The sequence below is a fragment of the Neovison vison genome, chromosome 6, assembly GCF_020171115.1.
Source record: "Neovison vison isolate M4711 chromosome 6, ASM_NN_V1, whole genome shotgun sequence".
Taxonomy (NCBI): domain Eukaryota; kingdom Metazoa; phylum Chordata; class Mammalia; order Carnivora; family Mustelidae; genus Neogale; species Neogale vison.
In genome coordinates this window covers 163,245,777-163,269,712 of record NC_058096.1, presented here as the reverse complement: position 1 = coordinate 163,269,712, position 23,936 = coordinate 163,245,777, and the positions used below count along the sequence as shown (strand labels likewise).

Sequence of the window (23,936 nt, the reverse complement as noted above, 5' to 3'; positions counted from 1 at the left end):
TTATCTCTTCAATAAATGTTCTGTTCCTCTTTCTCTTCTCCTTCTGGGATGCTTAAAATGTGAATGTTAGTTACTCAGGATTGTCCCAGAAGTCCCTTAAACTATCCTTAATAAAAAAAATTGGGGGAGTCACTTTGGTGGGTCAGTCAGTTAAGTGTTTGCCTCTTTTTTTTTTTTTTTTAAGATTATTTATTTATTTGACAGAGAGAGAGATCACAAGTAGGCAGAGAGGCAGGCAGAGAGAGAGAGAGGAGGAAGCAGGCTCCCCGCTGAGCAGAGAGCCCGATGCGGGACTCCATCCCAGGACCCTGAGATCATGACCCGAGCTGAAGGCAGCGGCTTAACCCACTGAGCCACCCTTGATCTCAGCTCAGTTCTTCTTTTCTGCCGAGCAGAGAGCATGATGCGGGGCTTGATCCCAGGACCCTGAGATGAGGGCCCAAGCTGAAAGCAGAGGCTTTAACCCACTGAGCCACCCAGGCACCCCTCTCAGCTCAGTTCTTAATCTCAGAGTTGTGAGTTCAAGCCCTGCATTGGGCTCCATGCTAGTGTGGCACATACTTAAAAAAAATTTTTTTTTTCTTTTTGCTTTTCAGCTTGGTTGCTTTCCACAGCTTTTTCACCCTTCCTTCCTTCCTTTCTTTCTTTCTTGTATAATTTTATTTATTGATTTTTAAAAACATTTTATTTATTTAAGTAATCTCTATACCCAATGTGGGGCTTGAACTCATGACCCCAAGTCAAGAGTCCTCCAGCTATGTTCATCAACAGGAAAATATGTTGCAGCATTTTCATAAAACTGATGCATATGAAAATTGATTACTACAACTGCATACAAGATAGATAAATTTCACAAACAAAATTGTTGGTAGGGGGAGAAAGAAACAAACAAATAATACATATAGTATAATTAAATTCATATAAAGTCCAAATATGGACCAAAATGACACATCAAAAAAAAAAAAAAAGAGTCCTCCAGCTAGGCCAGCCAGATGTCCCCACTACCCTGTCTTTTAGATTGTTGATCCATTCTTCTGTATCTTCTAATCTGCTGTTGAATCACTCTAGTTCATTTTAGTTATTGTATTCTTCAGCTCTGTTGGTTCCTTTTTATATTTTTCTTTCTCCTTATTGAAGTTCTCATTGAATTCAGCCACACTTCTCTCAAGTCTGGTGAGCATCTTTAGGACCATTACTTTGAACTCTATTAGGTAGATTGCTTATCTACATTCTGTTTGGCTCTTTATGAGGTTTTGTCTTATTCTTTAATCTGAAATACACTTGTCTCCATTTTATCTGTTTGTTTTTATGTATTTTGTAGTTCAGTTATGCCTCCTGGTCTTAAAAGTAGTGGCCTCATGTAGAAGGCATCCTCTGGGGCCCTGTAGTGCAATTCTTCTTGCCACAAGAACAAGGTATTTCAGGAGTGTCTACCATATGGGTTGTACATGCCCTCCTATTGTGACAGGGCTGTAACTGCTGTGAAAATGCTGGTGGGTGTGGCTGGCTTAGAGACCTAGCTATAACTGCTGCAAGTATGGGGCTGACCCACTCACTGGGTTAGGAATCCCCTGGAAGGGCATCAGGTATGGCTTACTTAGGCTGTCTGCTGGGTTTGGTCAGACAGTAGTCACTTTGAGGGATACTGGTCCTAACTGAGACTGCCTGCTGAATGTGGCAGGGAAGAAGCCACATTGGAGGGGTACCTTCTGGGACAGGAATGTTGGGTGAGGTGGGTCTACAAGGGAACACTAATGCAGGTTGGACAGTACTAGTAAAGTAAATGGAAAGCATCAGAACTGGCTCCCACAAGTGTCCAGACAGCTTGGTTGAAGGAAAAAAGGAAAAATGGTGACTGGCACTTCTACTTCCAGAGAAAGCTTCTTCAGATCCCTGCCCCTCTGGCACATGTCCTAAAATTAGTCAGTAAATAGTTAGGTGTAAGTCAGGTTCTTTTTTTCTTCTTCTTCTTCTTTCTTTTTTCTCAGAATGAAAAAGAGAGAGAGAGTACAAGCAGGGGGAACAGCTGGCAGAGAGAGGAGCAGGCTCCCTGTAGAGCAGAGAACTTGACATGGGGCTCCACCCCAGGACCCTGAGATCATGACCTGAGCCAGAGGCAGATGCTTAACTGACTGAGCCACCCAGGTACCCCACCCAGGCTCCTTTCAAACTGCTGCCTGTGTGCTAGAATGATACAGAATGCTTCTCCTTTAAGAATGAAGACTTGTGGGGCGCCTGGTGGCTCAGAGGGTTAAAGCCTCTGCCTTCGGCTCAGGTCATGATCCCAGGGTCCTGGGATCGAGCCCCACATCAGGCTCTCTGCTCAGCGGGAAGCCTGCTTCCTCCTCTCTCTCTCTCTGCCTGCCTCTCTGCCTACTTGTGATCTCTGTCAAATAAATAAATAAAATCTTTAAAAAAAAAAAAAAAGAATGAAGACTTGGAGCAAAATAAGTCAATCAGAGAAAGACAACTATCATATGATCTCCCTGATATGAGTAAGTAGGGATGCAACTTGGGGGGTTTGGGGAGTAGTAAAAGAATAAATGAAACAAGATGGGCTCGGGAGGGAGAGAAACCATAAGAGACTCTCAATGTCACAAAACAAACTGAGGGTGGCCGGGGGGGAGGGGGGTAAGGAGAGGGTGATGGGATTATGGACATTGGGGAGGGTATGTGCTATGGTGACTGCTGTGAAGTGTGTAAACCTGGCGATTCACAGACCTGTACCCCTGGGGCTAATAATACATTATATGTTTATAAAAAAAATTAAAAAACTAAAACAAACAAACAAACAAACTTAAATTGGGGGGAAAAATAAAAAAGAAGAAGAATGAAGACTTGGTTCCTGTAGCCCTATGGTTCTCCCTGAGTTAATGTCTACCAATTTTCAAAAGCAGACATTATGGGGGATTATCTTTCTGGTTTGGGCCTCTAGGGCTGGGGGTACCTGATATGGTTCTTGATCCCCCTCACTACTCAAGGAGGACTTCTACACCACTGATATCTCTCCTCCTTGTTGGTCACCACCCTGGAGGTTTGTTTTCTGATCATGTTTCTGTCTCTACAACCCTTCTAGATATAGCTTTTTCTTTATGTCTTTAATTATGGGTGATCTGTTCTTCCAGTCTTCAGGTTGTTTTCAGAGTGAATTGCATTATATGTAGTTGTTGCCTCAATGTGTCTATGTTAGGAGGTAAGCTCAGAATCCTCCTACTCTACCATTCTCCCTGGCTCTCACCAACTGGAGTCTTTCTTGAAAGATAGCCTCATTATTTATGTGTAAGAAAGAAGCAGAACCTCTTCGACCTCTTCTCAGAAATGACCACAGCTATTGCAGCATCAGAATTAGAGGTAGACTGAATGCACTGGAGTGATTGAAAGGGGAGACCATAACCCCGCATTTATAATCTTAATCCAGGAGCTGCCCTGCTCATTTTGGATTCTTTTATGTGAAAAAATATTCTTGTAGTTGAAACCAGCTAAATTTATTTTCTGTTACCTATAGCTATAGGTATTATTTAGAAGGGTAAGTGAGGGTGAATTTCTGGTATTTTGGAAAGGCCCTGGGGCAACCTCAAAGCTTTAAATGCGGAGGGCCCAATCCAGCTGAGATATACTCTTTCCCATGGTTGCTGGCTCCTCCTTCATTTCATGTCTGATTTCTAGGAGGCCTAAGGACCTCTCAGATGAGGTCTGTGGTGCTGTCTTTGATGGTCCTAAAAGTGCCTTCATTTCCTAGATAAAATTTTCTTCCAAGCACTCTCGACTTATTGATGGTTTGTGTTTTCTGATCATACAAGTTTTACATGTTAGTAGCAGAAAGACAAAAGGATGCAAAAAAAAGCAAAAAACCTGGTAACCTTAGTATTCAACTGTTCTGGTGTACACAATGGGTATTATGTGTGTTTCTGATTCATTTTATTCCCATTTCAAAAATATGCTCCTCATATTCTACAGATAGTTTTAAGATTTACTCATATATTTGAGAGCAAGCACATGTGGGAATGGGGTAGGGGTAGAGGAAGAAGGAGAAGGAGAGAAGCAGCTTCCCACTGAGTACAGAACCCAGTGTGGGGCTCAGTCTCATGACCCCAAGATCATGACATGAGCCGAAATCAATTGTCGGACATTTAACCAACTGAGACACCCAGGAACCCCTCTATATATAGTTTTATGTCCCATCATCTGAACTCAAAATTGTAACTTAAGGTTATTTTCCATATATCATTAAATGTATTTTATATCTTATTTAATGATTGCACACCAATTTATAGCACAAGTATGTAATAAGTTACAAACTTGTTATATTTTAAATGAGGATGCATTTATGACAATCTTGCATAATTTAAGCTTTGCATAATTCCAGACTCTCTTTTTCATAAATAGTTATACTCAAGTGGTTTCTCTAAATATTAATAACAAACACCACTGACACTGAGCCCACCAGCTTTGGACGGTAATTCTTGGACTTAAAATTTGGAGGTAATTTACATTATTTCAAAATTTGTTAACAAATGTTAGAACTCCTATTATGTGTTGGCCACATGTCTAGGTTTTTGGGAACTATGACTAGGAGTTAACATTCTGGTTGGAGACAAATAAACGTGATCATATTTACCTATTTAACATGTTTATTGCATTTGAAGTGGATAAGAGGTATGGGGAGGAAAAGCAAACTGGGGCAGGGCAGTGCCAGCCTTTGAGCTGCGGTGTGGAATCAGGAGTGGCTGGGCTCACAGAGCATTGAGAGAACCTGATTGGCTTTTCCAATCAAGCAAAATGCTTTGCTTTATTGCTAATAGGAATCCATTGACTTGTGGGGATGTATTATTAATGGCTGACCAAAGAGCCCGGTAAGAGAAGTGCTCTAATATGATGATGGAGAAGAAGGCAAGCTGAGGGCAAACCACAAGATAACATTCTGGAAACCCCCTTCCCCCCACCCCAAGGTGCAATTGTTGTGACATTCCTCTGCCACTCCTGGCTACCCCAGAAAAAAGGAAAGGGAAAAACAAATGGTTAACTGGTAGAGATCATAGTCATGCAGGATATGAGTCTCCATCAGTTTTCACTGTCTTAATGATGTATAAGAAAAAAGCAATCTCCAGAAACCTATAGGCTCAATTTCCTGGAGCCCTAACCTCACCCTCCCCTCCATAAGACAGAAAATTTTATATAATCAATCATTCCTCACAACCCCAGTGCAGCTCTTTCTGCCCACGGATCCTGTCTCCATACTTTAATAAAACCACTTTTTGCATCAAAGACATTTCAAATTCTTTCTTGGCCATTGGCTCTGAACCCCACCACTTCAAACCACAACACATAGATGTCTCCTTAATCAGGATATGCTATCTGTCCATGGAAGTCATATCCTTATCATTGTCAAAGCACCAAGCACTGAAGCCTTCTCCCATGCAACATTTCCACTTAGTTGTCAATAGGCAGAACTCTTCATTTTTCTCCCTTCGACCTTCTCTTTTAGTCTTTCCAATCTTAACAAACACCTCTACTCTCCATTCACTTCATATATCCAAAAATCAGTTGTCCTTCTATACTCCATTTATTAAGAAGCAGAGAAATCTTTTGACGATTTAAAAAGCATGCAGATTAATTGCTTCTTGGCCTTTTGGCTAAGATCAAGTGTAAAAAGCATGCGGATTAGAAATGAAGAAATAAAACTGTAACTATTTGCAGATGATGTTTCTCTGTGTTAAAAATCCCAGAGTATCTGTAAAACTCCCAGAACTAATAAGTGATTTTAGCAAGGCCACATGCTATAAGAGAAACATACATAAATCAATTGCATTTCTATATACTAACAACAAACATGTGGAAATTCAAAAATAATACCAAGGAAAATGAAATAAATAGCTATTAATCTGACAAAACAGTACAGAATCGGTATGCTGAAAATCACAAAATGCTGAAGCACAAAATCCGATATCTAAATAAATGGAGAGATATATTGCGTTCATGGAGTAGAAGACCCAACATAATAAAGGTATCAGTTCTGACCAAATTGTTCTATACATTTATTGAAATTCCTATCAAGACTCCAGAAAGGTTTTATTATTTTTTTGTAGTCATACACAAACTTATTTTAAAAATTTCCAGGGAGAGACAAAGGAGCTAAAACAGATAAAAACACCATACCAAAGAAGAATAAAGTGAAAGAATCAATCTTGACTTCAAAATTTATTATATAGCTACAGTACACACACACACACACACACACACACACACACACACACAGAGTGTATATATAGATAGATAGATAGATAGATAGATAGATAGATATACAGAAGACAGTGTGGTAATTGTGGAGGAATAGAAACTTAGATCAATGGAACACAATACTGAGCATACCAACTCAACCCAGTTTTTGACAAGGGTTTAAAAGCAACTTACTGGAGGGATAGAGAGAGCACCAACAGATGGAACTGGAATAAATGCACCTCCGTAGGCAAAAAACAAAAAAATCCCAAACCAACCTAACTCTCTCATCTTACAAAAAAACAAAAAACAAAACAAAACAAAAATTTCTCAAAATGAATTCTAAGCTTAAGTATAAAAAAAATTTAAAAACTTTTTAGAAAAAAGTAAAAAATCTTTGGGACTTAGAGCTAAAGAACTGGCACCAAAAGCCCAACTTATTTTTCGTTTTTTATTTAAATTCAACTTAGTTAACATATAGTGTTTCATTAGAATCAGAGATAGAATTTAGTGATTCATCAGTTGCATATAACACCCAGTTCTCATTACATCAATTGCCCTCCTTAATGCCCATCACCCAATTACCCCATCCTCCCACCCACCTCCCCTCCAGCAACCCTGTTTGTTCCCTGTAGTTAAGAACCTCTTATGGTTTGCTTCCCTCTCTGTTTTTGTCTTCTCTTGTTTTTCCTTCCCTTTCCCTATGTTCACCTGTTTTGTTTCTTAAATTCCACATACTCATGAAATTATATGGTATTTGTCTTTCTCTGACTGACTTATTTTGCTTAGTATAACACCCTCTAGTTCCTTCGGCATCATTGTAAATGGCAAGATTTCATAGTCTTTGTTGGCTGAGTAATATTCCATCATATATGCATGATATGTGTATCATACATGTTTGATACGTCATACATATCATATGATACATCATATATGTATCCTATATGTATGATGGAATATATAAATATATCTATAGATATAGATATAGATAATGGAATATATAAATATATAATATCTATATATCCCCCACACCTTCTTTATCCCTTCTTCTGTTGATGGACTGCTAGGTTCCATATCTTGGCTATTGTAGACATTGCTGCTATAAACATTTGGGTACATGCGTCCCTTCAAATCATTATTTTGGTATTTTTAGATAAACACCTAGTAATGCAATTGCTGAGTTGTAGGGAGTTCTATTTTTAACTCAAAACCCCAACTTATAAAAAAAAACCCAACTTATAAAAAGAAAAACTGATTAATCAGACCTCATTAAAATTAAAAACTTCTGCTTTGTGAAAGGCTTATTAAAATGAAGAAAACAGAGGCACCGGCGTGATTCTTCCTTTGGCTCAGGTTGTGATCCCAGAGTCTTGGGATCGAGCCCCACATCGGGGTCTCTGCTTGGCAAGGGAGACTGCTTCTCACCTCCCTCTCTCTGCCTGCCTCTCTGCCTACTTGTGATCTCTGTCAGTCAAATAAATAAATAAAATCTTTTAAAAAATAAAACAAAATAAAATGAAGAACATACAAATCATAGATTAGAAGAAAATATTTTCAAAGCACATATATGACAAAAGGTTTGTATATAGAATACATAAGACAAATCACTTTCAAAAGTTAACAGTAAGAAAATAATCCAAATAAACATTGGGCAAAAGACATGAACAGACATTTCACTGAAGAGGATAGCAGATGGCAAATAAGCCCATGAAAAATGCCCAGTATCATCAGCCCTTTGGAAAATGCAAATTAAATCCATGATACCTATCAGAATAGCTAACACCATACACCATCTAGCTAAAAATAGTGAAAACACCGAATGCTGGTGAAGATGTAGAAAAACTGGATTATTCATACATGCTGGTGAAAATTTTAAATGGTATAGCCACTCTGGGAAAAAGTCTAGAAGTTTCATATAAAACTAATCATGCAACTACCTTAGAGCCTAGTAACTACACACTTGGGCATTTATCTCAGAGAAATGAAGACTTATATCACATAGAAACCTGCACATAACAAAACCTGTTCAACAGCAAATTTATTTGTAAAGGCTGAAAACTAGAAATGACCCAAATTTCATTCAGTATGTAAATGGATATCAAATTGTGGTAATTTATACCATGGAATACTATTTGGCAATAAAAAGGAACATAAATCGGTACAAACACCAACTTGGATAAATCTTGAGGGCATTGTGCTGAATGAAAGCAGCCAGTCTCAAAAAAAAATTACATACTCTATGTTTCCATTCATATAACATTCTTGAAATAATAATGTTATAGATATGATAGAGAGATTATAGGTTGCCAAGGGTTTAGGTGAGGAAGAGGGATACTTGTGGCTATAACGGGGTAGTATAAGAGCACTGTGCTGATGAGCAGTTTTGTATATTGACTATGAGGGTGGTAACATGAATTTACACGTGTGGCAAAACTGCATAAAATTATATATACACATACACAAATAAATACATGTAAAACTGGTAAAATTTGAGTAAGTTCTGCTTATTCTACCAATGCCAATATCCTGGTTTTGAAATTGTGCTGTAGTTGTGCCAGATTTTTCCACTGGGAAAAACTGAGTGAAGGATACATGGAACTTCTTATATTTCCTTGCAATGTTCTGGGAGTATATAATTATTTCAAATAAAAAGTTAACAAACAATAAGATGAAATATTTAGAGGGTTATAGCACTCTTCTGTTTATAACCCCTTCAGTACTTTTCCACTGCTCTCAAGAGTAATTTCTTATACAGCTTACAAAGTCTGTATGAGCCAGTGCCTATCCACTTCTCCCCTTGCTTGCTATTTTCCGGTCTCATAAGTCACCTCTCAAATCTTAGATCATGGTAACAGCTCTTTCCAGCCACAAGACCTTGTTCTTCCTGTTTGCACATATACTCTATTTTCTCTCTTTTTAAGAGCTTTTGACTTAAATATCATCCGAGGAAAGGCCTTCCCTGACCATTATATTTCTTGTGGCACTATGATGTTAATTTTATTCATTGGGTTTATTACAATTTGGATTATTTATCTTTTCATTGACTTTTTATCTTCTCTCTAAGTAGACTGCAAGTTCCTTAAGAGCTGGAAACTTTCTTGTCTTGTTTTGTGTTGTATTCTGGCATCTGGCATTCTGCCCAGCACATGGTTCCAGCTAAATGAGTAAATCTATGAATTAATAGAAAGTTGGAATGAACACAATGGTTTGCTATCTCTCACTGCAACACACCTTTTATAGCCCTTTCTGCCTTACTCCTTACCAGATAAAAGCTTTGGCAGCAACATGCAGTTCCCCCAAAATTAGTGACTTGTAACAGCACAAACTTATTGTCTTATAGCTGTGGAGGTCAGCAGTCCAAAATGAATGCTACTGAGCTAAAATTTATGTGCCAGCAGGCCTCTGTTCCTTTCTCAAGGCTCTAGGGAAGAATCCATTTTATTGTCTTTTCCAGATTCTAAAGGCAGTCTGCATTCCTTGCTCATGGCCTTTCCTATCTTCAAAGTCAGCAATGTCTGGTCAAGTCTTTCACAGCAATCACTGACACTTTTTCTTTTGCCACCCTCTTCCATGTTTAGGGATCCTTGTCATTACACTGGTTCAAGATCATCAATCTATTTTAAGCTGAGTCTAATTTCACCTGCTACCTTAATTCTTCATTGCCACATAACATAAAACATAACATAACATAACATAACATAAAACATAACATAACAACAGCATATTCACAGGTTCTCTGGATTAGGATGTAGACACATTGGAAGGCCATTGTTCTGACAGTCATACCATTAGACTCCAATTTCCATAAAGAAAGTGAGTCCTCTGTTCATAACTGGATCCAGATCTAGGTTACTCAATAAATTGTTGAAACAAAGTTAAATAACATAACCCATGGATAGTAACAGTTTCTAGCACGTGACAGATACACTTACCTTTACCCACTAAATGTCTTTTTTTCCCACCCAAAATAGTCAGAATGTTCTTTGAGGCTTTGCTTAAAGTTACTTCTTACATAAACCGAAGTCTTCCTCCTTATTTCTGTGGGCACAATAATGTTTTTTTCCAACATATGTTTCATTAACCTGTTAACTTTACTAGGTTATGGACAAGCTGGATAGTGACTGCCTCATTCATTTTTGAGTTCTCCATAGCTGCTAGCATGAGGTAAGCTTTTATGTAGTTAAGAGTAAAGGGGAAGAGCAAAGGGAAAGATCAGAGCAAGACAGCAACTGGGGAGTGTGAGAATCAAAAAGAAACCTCTTTCAGTCTTTCATTTCCTCACATTAATAAGAATCTCCATTGCAAAGTGGCTAGGGTGGGGTGCTGGCGTTGGTGAATACATTTGTAAGAAGGCATTAGAATCAGATGCTTCTTCCCTTATTCCTTTGTGGGAACATTCAATTCCCATTAATGCCATCAACCCCAGAACCTGCAGCCCATCTGATGTGTATCTCTTTGCCGACAGTGAAAGTAGCCTTTTTAAAAGTTTTGATTACATGATAGCTCTGCCTCCCAATCTGGCCACTTACTTTGTGATCTCTCAAGTTTGGGGTGGGCATCTATCACTCTCCTTTACTGCTCTGTTGCCTCCACCATCTTCTTGGTACATGGATTGCTGCCCCTTGCCTGTCGAAGGTCATACCTGAAAGCCTACATCTTGGCTGAATAGCTTTTCCTTTCCAGAAAGTGCAGAAGGTGACTTCCATGCACTTTAAAAAAGTGGGTGTGCTTTTATTTTTCTTTTTTCTTCAAAGATACTTTAAACTCTTCGGTCAACATTTTTTATCATTTTCCTTTCAGATACCCAAGGTCAAGTCCTATTTTTAGCCATTGTTCTCCCCACTGGGGTTCTCCTCAGAGCATACCAGCTACTGGGACTGTACTTTTATAAGCTTCTTCAAGGGATAGTACACAGGTAGCCACATCTCATTTCTTCCCCCTAAAGCCTTTAAGTAGGTTAAATCTCCTACAAATAATTTGCTTATTGAATGCCTAGTTATTCTTGGATAATAACAACTTGAGTAAGAATAACTGACTGGAGATAGAAGAAAAACACATAACTGTGATTGCTTTGAGAGAGAATATTCTCTACCAAGTGTTCTCTTGAGTAGAGTACAGGGTATGTTTGAAAGAAATACTTTGTTAAGCCATTAATAAGCAGGTGAGACCCTGAGGGGACAGGGTGAGCATAAAATGGTTAGTGAAAGAGCAGAGAAGAGATTTGTGGGTTGAGAGAAGGGGGAAGTGGAAATTAATGAAAAAGGGAGAAGGGCAGGGAGAAGAAGAGGAAGAGAAAATAGCCATTGAGGTGGCTGAAGGCCATGTATTTTAAGATGAGACCCTTTCACATGATCCCTCAAATCCTTGATGAAATATAGCAAAACCACAAAATATCTCACCTGAGTAAATTTAAAAATTTTTTAAAAAAAAAAGAAGAAGAAGAAGAAGAAGAAAGAAAGCGGTCCATTTTCTTTCTGCATGTGACTGTCCAATTTTCCCAACAACATTTGTTGAAAAGATTGTTTTTTTTCATTGGATATTCTTTCCTAATTTATCAAAGATTAGTTGACCAAAGAGTTGTGGGTCTATTTCTGGGGTCTCTGTTTTGTTTCATTGATCTATGTGTCTATTTCTATGCCAGTACTATACTGGCTTGATGACTACAACTTTGTAATACAGCTCAAAGTACAGAACTATGATGCCTCCAACTTTGATGTTCTTTTTCAACATTCCTTTGGCTATTGAGGATCTTTTCTGGTTCCATACAAATTTTAGGATTGTTCCAGCTCTATAAAAAATGTTGATGGTATTTTGATAGGGATTTCACTGAATGTGTAGAGTGTTTTGTGTAGCACAGATATTTTAACAGTATTTGTTCTTCCAATCCATGAGCATGGATTTTCCATTTCTTTGTGTCTTCCTCAATTTCTTTCATAAGTTTTCTATAGTTTTCAGAATACAGATCTTTTACCTCTTTGATTAGCCTTATTCCTAGGTGTCTTAAGGCTTCGGTGCAATTGTAAATGGGATGGATTCCTTGATTTCTCTTTCTGCTGCTTCATTGTTAGTGTATAGAAATGCAACAGACTTCTATGCATTGGTTTTATACCCTGTGACTTTGCTAAATTCCTGTATCAGTTCTATCAATTTTTTGGTGGAGTATTTTGGATTTCCTACAGAATATCATGTCACCTACAAAGAGTGAAAGTCTGATTTCTTATTCGATGATTTGGATACCTTTTCATTTTGTTCTCTGATTGCTGAGGCTAGAACCTTCAGTAGTATGTTGAACAACAGTGGTATGAGCAGACATCCCTGTCATGTTCCTTCCTGATCTTAGGGGAAAAGCTATTTTCCCTGAGGGGATGATTTTTTTTTTTTTTTAAGATTTTATTTATTTATTTGACAGAGAGAGATCACAAGCAGATGGAGAGGCAGGCAGAGAGGGAGATAGAGGGAAGCAGGCTCCCTGCTGAGCAGAGAGCCCGATGTGGGACTCGATCCCAGGACCCCGAGATCATGACCTGAGCCGAAGGCAGCGGCTTAACCCACTGAGCCACCCAGGCGCCCTAAGGGGATGATTTTTGCTATAGGTTTTTGGTTGTTTGTTTTTGTTTTTTGGGTTTTTTGTTTGTTTTTGTATATGGTTTTTATGATATTGATGTATGTTCCCTCTATCCCTACATTGTGGAGAGTTTTTATTAAGAAAGGATGCTATATTTTGTCAAATGCTTTTTCTGCATCTATTGAGAGATCATATGGTTTTTATTCTTTCTTTTATTAATGTGGTGTATCACGTTGACTGATTTGTGGATGTCAAACTATGCCTACCACCCAGGAATAAATCCCACTTGGTCATGGTGAAAAATCCTTTTGATGTACCATTGGTGTTGCAGAACCTGGACTGGATCCTGATGGAAGAACCAAGAGGCACTTGGAAACTTTGGAGGATGGGAGGTTTATTTAACATGGGTGGGCTCAGATGAGGTTGTTCTCCAAAGGTCTGAGCCCTGAGCCCAAGTAGAGAAGGGGATTTATACCCTTCTACTTCCACATACTTAGTACTTTTGGTGTGTGTGTGGGAAGCGGGGTAGGAAAGAAGAACCCAGAAGGGCTTTGAGACAGGAACTGGAATTCCCTTTATGGTTTGGTCAGCCATCTTAGAGTACAGTTTTTCCCTATCATTGGAACCAATTAGCTAGTATCTTGTTAAGAACTTTTGCATCCATGTTTATCAGGGATATTAGTCTGTAATTCTCCTTTTTGGTATAAATATAAAATAAAGATATTATGTAAAATAAAATATGAATTATATAAATTATACAAATATATAAATATTATGTATTTATATATAATATATAAATATATATATTTATATTTCATCACTACTGTGATGAAAATCCTTGAATCCTTATCTATAGGTGATACATCCCAAAACTCCTCATGGATGCCTGAAATTGCAATTAGTACCTAAACTTTACTGTTTTTTCCTATATATACAAAGGTATTATAAAGTTTACTTTATAAATTAGGCACAGTAGGAGATTAACAATAATAAAAGAGAAAAATTATAACAATATACTCTAAAGTTATGTAATGTGGTTTCTCTCTTTCTCAAAATCTCTTATTGTACCTCACCCTTGTACTTCTTGTGATGATGTGAGATGATAAAATGTATACATAAAATGTGAGGTGAATGATGTAGGCATTGTGATGTAGTGTTAGGCTACTACTGGCCTTCTGACAATATGTCCCAAGGATGATCATCATCAGCTTCTTGACTGTGGTTGACTGTGAGTAAGTATAACTGTAGAACATGAAACTATGGATAAGGGGGACTACTGTCAAAATTTTCAGCACACCATTTTGATTATTTCCTTGGGATAAGTTCTTAAACCTGGTTTTCAGTTTTTGAATAAGATAGAATAAGCATCTACCCATCACTCCTACTGTACATGACTATGAAAGTTGAACACAGTGCATAAGATAGCTATTTGAGGACTTCAAAAAGTAAATAACAGAAGGCTGACTGGGGCAGAACTCAGAAACAAACGACCATCAATTTGGTAAGGGGTTTATTTTCTTTTCTCCTGCAATATCTCCCAGTCAAACTCAACATAGCCAGAAACTCAGAAGTGAGCCCTGTGGCACAGAAAAGCTTCAGAAGAATTTTTTTTTTTTTTTTTTTTTTTGCTTGAGAAGTTGGAAAGTTAGACACACACACACACACAGAGCTGGGGGTGAGGAAGAGGGAGAAAGAAAGAAATCCAGAAATCCTCCTGGATAATCTTCCCTTTTTTTCTCTCACACCGCAGCCCCCAGGTAATCCTGTCAAGTGCTGCAGTATTTGACTTTGATACCAAAATGATGTAGCCAACCCCTGTTGATTTTTTATCTCTATCTTCTCAGCATTTGGCCTGAATGCAGACCCAGTCATAGAAGTGGGTAGTTGAGTATTAGAACTACATTCCCAGTTTTCTGGCCAGAAGACTGAAAAGGAGAGCTCTAAGAAATCAGAAAGTACCAGGGAGACTACAGAGATGGAATAGCTCAGAAAAGCAAATGTTAATGAGAAGAGCTGTTATAAACAGTTGTTTATGAACTCCAGCCTCTCATCTGAGCCTTGACTTGTGCATGATATCCCAAATAGCATATTAAAGATTTTGACAGCTAAAGTAATGGATAGATTACCCGGGTAGAGTACACTGACAATGCTGGGTTCCAGACTGGGTGATACACATTCATGACAGACAAGAAGAGCATTGCAAGGATTTTGACAACTAAACTGATACTGAAAACATAGCTTCCAGTTGAAACTATTAGCCTAAACCCAATCAGATCTATTGCCTGCTAAAACAAAAACATTAGATCTGGGGAAAAACAAAAAACCCAACAAAAGCAAAAACATTAGCACTCTCCAAAGGATTTGAACGAGATTCAGAGTATCAAAATATAATACTTAAAATATCTGGATGATGTGGGAAACAGAGGCAGAAGAAAAGTTACTAAATTTCCTTGCTCTGGAGAGCCCACTGACAAGTCCTTGAAACAGGCAGAGTGACATTCCTCAAGGGACTCAACTGCCTCCACCTTAACACTTTGCTAAGCACAAAAGGCAATCCTAGCCTGAATGTCCCCCTGTCCCCTAACCAAGATCCTGTAAGTCTACTTTAACATATAAAAATTCCTTTAGAAAGTTCCTTTATCTCTGAACACTCCAAGATACATGCTGGCAATCATCCCCAAGCATATGGCCCACCGATATATATATGAAGGGTCTCATGACTAAGGTTTCATTAAACAGTAATAAATGACCTTTTCCCAACAACAGCTAGTCCCTCAACATCCTGGAAACCTTGCTTTCAAAATTCCTTAGAGACTTAGGCTATTCCTGACCGCCTCCTAACTTGCAAGTATATAACGGACCACTCCTCACAATCCCAGAGCAGCAGCTCTTTCTGCCCACGGATCCTGTCCCCGTGCTTTAAGAAACCACCATTTTGCACCAAGATGTCTCAAGAATTCTTTTAAGCTTGGTTGTCAGCTCTGGATTCCACCCCACTGAACCTTATTATATTCTAAAATGTCATCAAGAAGACAGTCCAAAATTACTCAGCATATGAAGAACCACAAAAATTTCAATTTGCGAGAAGGACAATCAACAGATGCTGATGCATAGAAAAAAAAATGACAGAATTATCTGACAAAGACTTTAAGTCAGCCATTATAAAATTACTCAAGCAATTGTGAGCACGTTGAAACAAATGCTAAAAATAGAAAGTCTCAGCAAAGAAACAGAGTACATAGGAAAGATTAGGTGTAAATTTTGTAAAGAAAATTACAACAACAACAGTAAAAAACTGTCTGGATGTACTCAATAGCAAATAGAGGGAGGAGAGGGTCAATGAGCTTTGGCTAAATTCTATTGATCTATGTTTATCTGAAAAACAGAAAAAAGATTGGGGAAAAAGATAAACCACAGGAGGGCGCCTGGGTGGCTCAGTGGTTAAGCCGCTGCCTTCGGCTCGGGTCATGATCTAAGGTCCTGGGATCGAGTCCCGCATCGGGCTCTCTGCTCAGCGTGGAGCCTGCTTCTCTCTCTCTCTCTGCCTGCCTCTCCATCTACTTGTGATTTCTCTCTGTCAAATAAATAAATAAAATCTTTAAAAAAAAAAAAAGATAAACCACAGGAACTGTGAATATTTTTTTAAAAGTCTAACAGAAAGATCAGAAATTAATTGGAAAAGAAAAAGAATAGATAATCAATGAAACTAAAGGCTAGTATTTTTAAAAGATTAATACAATTAACAAGCATTTAGCAGGACTGAAAAGCAAAATGAAAAGACACAAATTACCAGTATTAGTGATCAGGGAGCAGAAGGCAAGCTGAGGACAAAGCACAAGCTGACACCCTACAAACCGTGTGACATTCTTCCCAGAAGCTTCCAACTATCTTCCTGTTAATACCTTGCTGAAGGAAAAAACAACCTTAAACTGACAATGGCAAGGCCTCTGGGATCTCTTAGGTCCTTTTTAGCATATGGAAGTTCTTTTGAAAACCTTCCTTTTTCTTTTCTCCCCTTACCCCCAAGAATATAATCAGTAACCCCTCACAATCCTGGTGCAACCCTTCTTTCTACCCATGGGCCCTGTCCTCATGCATTAATAAAACCGCCTTTTTGCACCAAAGATGTCTCAAGAATTCTTTCTTGGTCATCGGCGACAGACCTCACCCCACCGAACTTCACTTATATTCCAAAACCACATCACTAGGAATGAATTAAAAAGGGTCACTGTAGACTTTACAAGCTTTAAAAGGACTACTATAAGCTGCCCTAAACATGTACCAATTGGTGAAATGTACCAATTCCTCAAAATCCACAATCAAACCTCACCTAAGATAAAAATAGAGAATCTGTATTGTCCTATAGCTATTAAATAAATTGAAATTAGAGGCACTTGGGTGGTTCAGTGGGCTAAAGCCTCTGCTTTTGGCTCAGGTCATGATCCCAGGGTCCTGGGTTCGAGCCCCGCATTGGGAGCTCTGCTCAGCAGGGAGCCTGCTTCCCCTCCTCTCTCTCTGCCTGCCTCTCTGCCTGCTTGTGATCTCTGTCAAATAAATAAATAAAATTTAAAAAAAAAAAAAGAAAGAAATTGAACTTATAGCTAAAATCTTTCCAAAAAAAATAAATCAACAGATACAGATGCTTTCATGGGCAAATTCAACCAAATATCAATTTTGAGTAAGAGAAGGAAGTATTTCCCAGAATTTTTTGAGTCCAGCATTACCCTGATACAATGGACAAAGACAGTACAAAAATGAAAGTACATATGTAAGGACCTATTTAGCCAGAGCACTTCCATCCAGGTTAAACAATAATTTTGTTGTTTAAAACTTAACTGTCCCTGCTCCCCTTCCCCCAGGGGACTTACTTAAAAACAAGTCCCAGAAACCAGCCCCAGGTAACAAAGCCCAAATACAAGGGTGGGTCAGGCCAGGTGGAGACATCCGATCAGTGGGGAGATGCATACTGTCTCCCTAGTTACCAAGGAGTATGGGCCCCACCCTTTGGGCACCTTTTGGATCCAATTCTGACCAAGGTGATAGGCTGATTCAAATGTCTACTATAGGGTAAATTGTAATTCAATTGGTCACTTATGTGTGACCTAGCATGATTGTGCAGCTTGTGCACACAGAGTGTGTTACAATTTCATTGGCCACCTGTGCGTGGCCAGGCCCAACCTCATGGCCTTTGCCCTTAAAAGCTAGTCTGTGAAACAGAGAGAGGGCGCCCTCTCTTGTAAGAGGTGCGACCCTGAACGTTGGGTTTGATTCTTTTTTTTTTTTTTTTAAAGATTTTATTTATTTATTTGACAGAGAGAAATCACAAGTAGACGGAGAGGCAGGCAGAGAGAGAGAGAGAGGGAAGCAGGCTCCCCGCTGAGCAGAGAGCCCGATGCGGGACTCGATCCCAGGACCCTGAGATCATGACCCGAGCCGAAGGCAGCGGCTTAACCCACTGAGCCACCCAGGTGCCCCGGTTTGATTCTTGATGCTTGGTGTGGAATAAAGCTTTGCTTGACCTTTGCTTTATATCAGTCTCGCTCCTTTAATCACAGACCCATTATGGGGGATCTAACACACACTAACATTGTTCATGAAAGTAGATATAAAAATGCTCAAGAAAATATTTGCAAATTATGAAAAACAATATATAAAAAGGATAATACACAGTGATAAAGTGGGGTTTGGTTTGGGAATGCAAGCTGACTCGATATTCAGAAATTGATCCCTGTAATTCACCATCAGTAGTCTAAAGAAAAAACACTCCATATGATCAAATCAATAGATGCAGAAAAGACATTTTGACGAATTCCAACAGTCATTCTGATTAGAACAAAAGCAAGAGAAATGTAGAAAAAATTAAATTTCCTTACAATTTGCAGCCCAGTGATAAATACCTGAGACTTGCAGAGTGTGACATTCCTCAAGGGACTCAATGTGGTCTTAATGTTGATGTTTTGCTAGAGACAAAGGAAACCTTAGCTTGGTAACTGCCAGACCTCCAGGATCCTGTAAGTCTTCTTTAACAAATGAAAATCCCTTTAGAGAATTCTGTTATCTCTACCCCTACCCAACTTAAAAAGTGTATAATCAGTTGCTCTGTGCAATCACAGTGTGGCTCTTTCTGCCCTTGGTCCTATCTCTGTGCCATAGTAAAAGGCATCTTTTTTGCACCAAAAACTTCTTCAAGAATTCTTTCTTGACCATTCACTCTGGCCCCACATCACATTCCTGATAATATTTCTCAAAAAAGAATAGAAGGTATGATATTGGAATTTATAACAAAATATATATTAGGTCCTAGTTCCAAGCAGAGCTCCTAAAACCCTTGGAATTTCCTGTGATAAGAGCAGGGGTCTCTTAATCTGTTAATGAGATTGATGAAGTTCTAGAGCCTAGGTGAGGTTCGGTGGACTGAGGTCCGGAGCCGATTGTCGCCCTCGGCCCGCAAGAATGACAACCAGCCTGGCATGGTGTTAATGCTTCGTCTCTTTATTTCGACAACTTTCTTAGTTTATATGTGTCAGGGGCCAAACAATGGGGAGAGCCAATGAGAGTCCTGTTACTATGCTGATTAAATTTGAAACAGCCGATGACTATGTCCTCCTTTAGGCGGGCTTCACCAGAAAGTTCGTTGTTCACTTGCAGCGTATTTTGCTGGCAGTGAGCCAAGCGCCATCGTGTAATGGTGGGGACTTTCCCGGCCGGAGGCGGTCCCCGACAGCTGATGACCAAGAAAGAATTCTTTTTTCTTTTTTTTAATATCTTATTTTTTATTTGACAGAGAAAGAGAGAGAGAGAGATCACAAGTAGGCAGAGACAGGCAGAGAGGTGGGGGGCAGGCTCCCCACCAAGCAGAGAGCCCTATGCGGGGCTCCATCCCAGGACCCTGGGATCATGATCTATTTAGGACCTATTTAGCCAGAGCACTTCCAAAGCCAAAGGCTTTAACCCACTGAGCCAATTCTTGAGATATCTTTGGTGCAAAATGGTGGTTTATTAAAGCATGGGGGAAAGGACCCATGGGCAGGAAGAGCTGCTGCTCCGGGGTGTGAGAGATGGCAAGTTATGTACCTTGCCATTGGGGGAAGATGAGAGGAAGGGAGGTTTCAAAGGAACTTTCCTATGCTAAAGAGGGCCTACTAGGTGCCTGGATACTGGAGGCCTTGCAGCTTGATCAATGTTGTCTTTTGGCCAGCCATTAACATCAAAATAGTTGGGAGATTCCTGGTGGGATGTCACAATCCTGCTATCAAGCGTCTTTGTTAGTGAGATTTAGGTTCAGAGGAGATTTAACAATATTTACATTTCCTTCTACCTCAGTTTTGTTTATGGAGGGGAGGGTGACATTAGGGTTTGAGGAAATGAGTTATTTGCCTCTGGAAATTGTGCTATTGATAAGGTAACTTCTTTTGTTTGTAGATCTCTAGGACATTTGTAAACCAAGGGAGACTCGGGTCTTGTAGGATTGTGATTTCTGCAAGTTAACTATTTGTTTCTCGCTTATGGCAGTCAAGCGTGCCTGAGGAATGTCACACACATTACCTAGGGGATCAGATGTAGAGGGGGCTGCAAGGTGCCAGCTTTTGCTTTGTCCTCAGCCAGCCTCCTGCTACCTCATCAAGATGACTTCTACATAGCACCTAAGGATAGGGGAGGTTGCTGGAAGGAGTACCTGGGAGCATCAGTCAATTTCTGGCACTGGCTCAGATCTTGATCTTCAGGTTCCTGGGATCAAAAGCTGTGGCTTGATCCCGGGTGCTATCACCAGGGCAGGCCCCACAGGGGCCTCTGAGCTTAGCACAGAGTCTGCTTCTCCCATTCCCTCTGCCCCTTCCCTAGATTGTACAGCTGCGCACTTGCTCTCCCTCACTCTCACTCTCTCTCTCAAATAAATAAAAATCTTAAAGAATAAAAAAAGGGGCGCCTGGGTGGCTCAGTGGGTTAAGCCGCTGCCTTCAGCTCAGGTCATGATCTCGGGGTCCTGGGATCGAGTCCCGCATCGGGCTCTCTGCTCAGCGGGGAGCCTGCTTCCTCCTCCTTCTCTCTCTACCTGCCTCTCTGCCTACTTGTAATCTCTCCCTGTCAAATAAATAAATAAAATCTTTAAAAAAAAAAAAAAAAAAGGATTGAACTTTCAACCCCTACCCGCTTCCCCCATACCTCCTGGGAAGAGATAAAGGCCAGAAATTCAGTTCAAGCATCAATGACCAATGATTTAGTCAACATGCCTATGTAATTGATGTAGTTTTGGAATGTAGGTGAGGTTTGGTGGGGTGAGGTCCTGAGCCAAAGACCAAGAAAGAATTCTTGAGATGTCTTTGGTGGTTTTATTAAAGCATGGGGGGGACGCCTGGGTGGCTCAGTTGGTTAAGCAGCTGCCTTTGGCTCAGGTTATGATCCCAGCGTCCTGGGATCGAGTCCCACATCCGGCTCATTGCTCGGCGGGGAGCCTGCTTCTCCCTCTGCCTCTGCCTGCCATTCTGTCTGTCTGTGCTCGCTCTCTCCCCCTCTCTCTCTCTGATAAATAAATAAAATCTTAAAAAAAAAAAAAAAAAAGCATGGGGACAAGACCCATGGGTAGAAAGAAGTGATGAGGGAACTGAAGGCCAGCTGAGGACAAAGAAAAAACTGACACCCTGCAACCTTCCCCTACCCCCACTCCTAGGTGGGACATTGTTGGGGTCCCTTATCAAAGGAATGATACTGAGACAAAGTGAAAGTTATGCAAAGCCTTATTCTATGCCAAGCATTAAAAGTTAGACTGACCAGCCAGGGGAACAAGACTGAGACAAAGTGAAAGTTATGTGAAGCTTTATTCTATGCCAAGCATTAGAAGTCAGACTGACCGGGCAGGGCCACTTCCACTTCCAAAGAGAGCAACCCCCTCCCAATCTCACAGGCTGGTTTTATAGGGCATAACCACAGACCCAAGGTACATGGTTTCTACTGTTAAGGCATTTACTCCTGGAATTGATACCCAGAACCTATACCAGGAACTACAGGGGTATTTATTCCCAGAATGAAGTCCGTGGATGTAAACAACAATATGGCTACCTAAGCAATAGGAATTTGCTCTGGCTAAGCAGGCCCTAATAGTTAAACAGGTTTTAACATATGTGACAATGTGACATATGTGACAATCTTTAGGAATATCCCAACTATCTTAATGTTAATACCTTGTTAGAAGGAAAAACCTTAACAATGACAAGGCCTTAAGGCATCTGGTATTTTATAGGTCTGGCCATCTTTAGCATGTGAAAGTTCTATTAAAACCTCCCTTTTCCTTACCTCCCCCAACCCTTACATGAATAATCTGCCACCCCTCAAAACCCCAGGACAGCAGCTTGTTTCTGCTCATGGGTACTGTCCCATGTTTTAATAAACCATCATTCTGCACCAAAGATGTCTCAAGAATTATTTCTTGGCCATCGGCTCTGGACCTCAACCAAGTGAACCTCACTTACATTCTAAAACTTCAGCAGAAGGGCTGCACCAGGATTGTGAGGGGTGACTGGTTATATACTTGGGAATTGGGGGAGGTAAGGAAAAAAGGTGTCCAAAAGGACTCTCATATGCTAAAGACCTTCAGGATATTGGAGGCCTACTATTATCAAGCTAAGATTGTTTTTCCCTATTGCAAAGCATAAACATTAAAAGAGTTGGAAGTTTCCTGGAGGAACGTGGCACAGAATCCATGATGGGGAGAGGGGGTGTCAGCTTGTGTTTTGTCCTCAACTAGCCTTCTGCTTCCTCATCATAATGAAGTTTCATAACACCCCAAAAGGTTTGGACTTGGAGGACTTCTGAGTTGGTGAATATGAGGTGGGTTCTGAGAGAGTGGCATGCCTGGAGACATGGAAGCTTCACATCCCTTCCCACATACCCTGCCCTACACATCTCTTCCATCTGGCTGTTCTGGAGTTAGATCATTTTATAATAAACTGATAATCTAGTAAAATGTTTTTTGAGTTCTGAGCTGCTCTAGCAAATTAGTCAAACCCGAGCAGGAGTTTGTTGTAATTTTCATTCTTTAGCCAGCTGGTCAGAAGCGCAGGTGATAACTTGATTTTGTGATTTGTGTCTGAAGTGGGACTGAGCCCAAGGGATCTGATGCTATCCCCACACAGACAATGTTAGGATTGAGTTGAAATTTAAGATGCCCAGCTGGTGTCAGAGAATTTCTCAGTGGTGTACAAAACACATCAGAATTAGGTGCAGAATCAGAAGAGAATCTCCTCAACCTGATAGAGGGTGCCTATAAAAAAAAAAATCTACAGTTAACATACTCATTAGTAAAAGGTAGAATAATTTCCTTTTAGCATTGGGAACAAGGCAAGGATGTCTACTCACCACCGCTACTCAAAATGTAAGCCTTAGCTAATGGAATTGGGAAAAAACAAACAAACAAACAAAAAGCCCAAAAAACAAAACAAAACAAAACAAAACCACTTAAAAACCATATAGATTACAAAGGGAGAAATAAAGTGATCCCCTTTCATAGACAACATGATTTTCTGTGTAGTAAATTTCAAGGAATCATCAAATAATCTCCTAGAACTAATAAGTGAGGTAAGCAAGTTCGTAGGGTACTAGGTCAAGATACAAAAACTAGTCATATTGAAAGATCCCCCCGGGTTTTAAGCACCCCGGAATGGACCTCTCCTCAGGAGGAGACCCCGGGACCCAAAAACCGAGCCGAGGCCACAGATCAGATGCAAACAGCACGAGGTTTATTGAGTAGTCACAGGTACCTGCGGGCGATCAAGTCTTAGGAGGACTCGCGCGCCAGCCCTTTGTTCAGGGCCTTTTTATAGGGTTTGGGGAAGCGAAAGCATACGTACAGAAGCAGAAGCATAGTTACAAGGTTCTCATTGGCTGGTTTGAATGTAAAGGCATACTCGGTGTTTGCGGATTGGCTTTGGAGGACCCCCGCGCGCGAAGAAAAAGGCGGGGAGGGGGAGTGAGGAGGGGGAGTTGGACCTTATTACTCAGCAGAGAAACATCCTGCCTACGTGACTAGGCCCACGTACCTAGGCGACCACCCTTGCCTACGTGACTATGCACATAAGGTATCCTGGTTAAACAGGAGACCAGTATTACCCCCTAAAAGCCAAGCGGTTACAGAAAGGCAAGAGAGCGGTTAAACAATTAA

At 40.1% G+C, this 23,936-nt stretch overlaps 1 pseudogene; it reads right to left on the bottom strand.

Annotated features, from left to right (window-relative positions):
• The window catches only part of LOC122910173, a 50,804-nt pseudogene that overhangs the window by 2,779 nt on the left and 24,089 nt on the right, over nt 1-23,936 (bottom strand).